This window comes from Apis dorsata, unplaced genomic scaffold, assembly GCF_000469605.1.
Source record: "Apis dorsata unplaced genomic scaffold, Apis dorsata 1.3 scaffold_81, whole genome shotgun sequence".
NCBI lineage: Eukaryota > Metazoa > Arthropoda > Insecta > Hymenoptera > Apidae > Apis > Apis dorsata.
This window is the reverse complement of record NW_006263379.1, coordinates 393,294-398,157: the sequence shown is the minus strand read 5'-3', so window position 1 is coordinate 398,157 and position 4,864 is coordinate 393,294.

Genomic DNA, 4,864 nt, shown 5'->3' with positions numbered 1-4,864 from the left:
GAAAAATAATTCTTATGACAAATCAATGTCTATTATAATAAATTATTAAAATCCATTTTAGTATTGACAAAATTGTTTTGATGTATGTTATATTATGTAAAAATATTATATTAATGTATGAATAACTATAAATAATCATCAATTACTAAAATAAATTATTAAAAATGTTTGTTAAAATATTGAAATTTTATGCAAATTTTAATCTATGTATTGCAAAAGTTCAATAGGAAATGACTTCAAAAGGAAATGACTTCTCGCTTTGATCTACATTAAAGGTCACCACAACCGTCACGAAGTTCAATGGAAATATACAATCGATATCATAAAGTATGATTTTTTTTATTAAAACGATCAATAATTTCGAATCATTTTTGTCATATCTTTAATAATTTATGTTAAATATTATAAATTATGTACATGTAAAAAATTATTGATTATATAAATTATATACGATATAATCTTTCATATAATGGTAATATCATATAATTTATAATTTCATATTTACATCGATAATTACAATATTTAATTTTAATTCTTATCACTACTAGCGTTGTAATCTTATTCCGTGCAGAATCAAACATGATATTAAATTCGACATTATATTTGAGATAAAAAATATATTGCATATTTTAGAAATTATGTAATTTATCATCATTATCATCATTTTTGTGATGATAATTTAACATATTATGTTTTTAATTTTTTAGCATATATTTTTGGTGATATTTTAACAATCTCAATAGATAATTCAGGTCTCTTACTTACCTAATGAAGGATATTGTACCAAAAACTTCAAAACACGAAAGCGAGATGAATTCGAATTTTTTATCTTCTATATTTTTCTTAAAAGTAAACGTAAATTTACAAAGTTCATAATAAAAAAGAGAAATCTAATTTAAACTAATTATTATGGCAGTGATATATATATAACCAATACGATTCGATAATAAAAATAAAACTAAAAAATTAGCCAACAATATTTGATCGGTTTCATTATCACTTGAATATATTATAAATTTAAAAAAAGTTCCATACATCCCAGTAGAGACAATCTACTTGTTAGTTTCGAAAATAAACGAAGTAACCAATAGTACTAATTTTCATTAGTGAAAGTGACAACTTGGTGAAAGTCAGTGAGCCATACGACATAAAGGAGACACCGAATAAACTGCATTATAACCTCACAAATGCATGTGCTATACATGCTAATAAATTACGACAGATATATCATACTTTTACCGTCGATTGCGTTCGATTAGAACAAGTATTTATTCTAATGTAATATATGAGAATTTACTGATATCGAAAAATTAATAAAATATAAAGAATTGGAATGTATACCAATCGGGTTAAACAATGCAAAAATTTTACTAGAATATTCCTATTATTCACTAAGAGACATTTTTAAATACAATTCGTCTTTGTTATTCTAATATATTGTAATATATTTTAATATATTCTAATAATTGTTATTTAAATTCAATCGACATTAGATCGATATTGAACTCGCATAATAATTATTATGTTATATGAATTATTATATTATAATGTGAGAACAAATTTGCAAGTAAAAATAATTATTACGTTCGATTTTTTTTTTGTATTTACATATTTAAAATTACTAAGAGTATCCATGTAAACGATTGGACAAACGCAATAGTGCAAGAATACGTATGAATTTGATTTTTTAAAAATACCACGAAATGTATATGTTAATAGTTAACGTATACAGCGAAGGCATAATAAAAAATGTAATAACAAAATTCCATCAAAAATAAACGATGAAGTAAAATAGATTATATTCTGCTTTGTTCGAGTAAACGAAAGTGCCAAGATAGCGAATCAAAAACGTAGTTATGTTTTGCGTCATTTTCCAGATTCTGAATTACGCAACGCGCTAAAATTTTCTCATATGTATATGTACGCAATACTTTTTATTACTTTATTTTAAATATTATTTGAATAATTATCTTAAATAATATGAAAAAATTTATCTAAAAGATAAATTTATTTTATTTATCTTGTTAAATAAATAAAATTAATTAGATATTTCTTATTTGATTAGAAAAATATATAAATTTCTTATTTCTTTATATATATATATATTTTTATTTAAATTTTTGATTTATATATTTCTTCAATGTAAAACAAAATCTGTGTTTATATTGTTCAAATAATGTAATCATTTTTATCATTATCTCAAATAATTAAACACTTATTATAAACAAATAAAACAAAATTAATTTTTCATAACGAAACTTTTATTATATAATTTATTCGTAAAATTTTCTTTTGTCTTTTTTTTTTTATTTCAAATAGAAAAATACTCGATCCTGCACAATATAATACATAATATAAATCATAATATACATAATATAAATAATATAATAATAATACAAATGACAATTAATTTTATTAATTTATCATATAAAGTAACTTATAATAAACTTATAATTTCATAATAAAAATATTGACGTAACGTATCAGTATGCAATTAATTATCTTGCAATTAATATTTTATTCTAATTATATTGTTAATTTTAATGTTAATGAATGACGAAATTTTTCGAGGAAGGCATATCAACGAAATCAAATTCGGTATATTTAAAAGTTACAAACGTAAAAATGAAATTTACAAATCTTGATAAAGATTGATTAAATCACGTTATATTCATCATGCATAAAAGATACAGCAAATTCGAAAATATTTGTTATCGTGCAAAAAAAAAAAAGAAAGAATAAAAACTATAGTAAACATGTGCCTGCGTCAACAAATTATTACTATATTTAAAATGCAATAATTTTAATAAAATTTGCAATTCAACGATATTATAAATTAAATACACAATTATAAATCTGTTATTAATTTATGCATGTAATTTTTATAAAAAAAAGGAATAATTAATTTCATCGTAATATGTTAAATTATATATACAAGAAAACTTCAAATATAAGAGATAAAAAAAAAATATTTTATTCTTCATCTTTATCTTCATCTTTATCGGCTTTATCCTTCTAGGTATTTAATAAATATTTAACATTTTATATAGAAAAAGGAGATAATATGTTAATAAGATTGGATGTTAATAAGATTGTCTTTTTACAATTGTCACTGATATAATTGTTTACATATATAAATCTTTATAAAATAACTTTTGTTGGATGTTAATGATCTACAATATATTATCACGAAAAAGATTATGACTAATCGAAGATAAATAAGTCGCATATATCTATGAACAATGTAAATTGAACAGAAAAATTAAAGAGAAAAAATCAAAAATGAAATGATTCGAGAAATATAATATAATTGTATAATTTTTGACATTATTTAATATTAAATAATTATTAGAAATTAATATTCAATATATAAAAATGTGCAATGAAATAATTAATGAAACATACATGTATCATAATAAAAGTTTAACAAAATAAAAAAATAAGAACATTTAGATAATTATATTTATTTATAACATTACCATATAAAATTGTACTTATAATGTGTACCTATAAGAATTAATCTCTTCTCTGTCAATTTTATTTTTTAATAAGGAAGATAAAAATGATCTTAAAGCAAAGATTATTTGATTTGATCAAATGCTTTTCATAAAATAGAAAATATTCAACATTTCAATAATTTTTTTTTTTTTAATATATACAAGATATAAATATATTTGTGAAATATGTTTGGATTTTCAATATAAATGTAAAAATTGATGTATAAAAATGTTGATTGAAGTTTTTCGTTAATATTAATTGACTAAGAATTTTTATGTAAATACATATTTATTATATTGTATGTGCTTTCTATATTTTATATAAATAATTATATTATATATGTTATATTTGAATATATTATTATGTTATATGATTAAGTTTTTACGAATGAAGAATAATAATAATACAAAAAAATAAATTAAACTCGGGGAAATTATTTCAAAAAAATGATGAATTTTATTCACTCTTAAATAAAAAAAAAATGTGTTAATTCATTTTCAATTTACTTTATTCAACAAACAAAAAGATTCTATTTTGTGCCAACGTCATTATTGTTTCTAGAAATGAATATTTGTCAAAGAAACTTTAAACGATTTCTTGGAAAATCAACTATATTTACTTTATTCCATAATATATGTTTTACAATTCTTATAAATAATTTGATAAGAAAGATAGAAAAAAATCGAAGTGATAGAATCATGAATATTATTGAAATTGATTTATTATTATATTTATGGAAGCTAATAGATGGCGCGACAGATGAAAATGAATTATGCTTAAAACTTTGACTTCTTATTATAAAACTATCTTTGTTACTGATATAACTACTTTTTCAAATAATTTCTGAATAATATCTCGATATTCTAACATGATATTTTGGCATTAATCGAATCAAAGAAATAGAAAAAGAAAAGAAAATTGAATAAAAATGATAAATTGAAATAAATTATGATTTATAAATTTTTTAATATTAAATATCTTTAATTGTAATTCATATTTTTAATCATTAATATAGATTATAATGTTTGAAACATTGATTCAATGAAAATATCACGTGAAATTATTAAGATACTCTATATTAATTATTTTAAAATTAAATAATAGCAAATAATTATTCATTTTAAATTTTTGAAATAAAATTAAATTTTCATGAGAATAATTTTTAATGGAAAAATGAAATAAATAATATTCAGCTTTTATTAAAAAATTGCTATTAAAAAATTGCAAATTCTTGTCTATTTTGATAATATCTAACCATGTATAAGAAAGATTATAATATGAATAATTAAACTTATTATATTATATTAAATCACTACTTTTAACTTTACTTACTAATCCAGCAATGAATTATCAATATTATCATCTA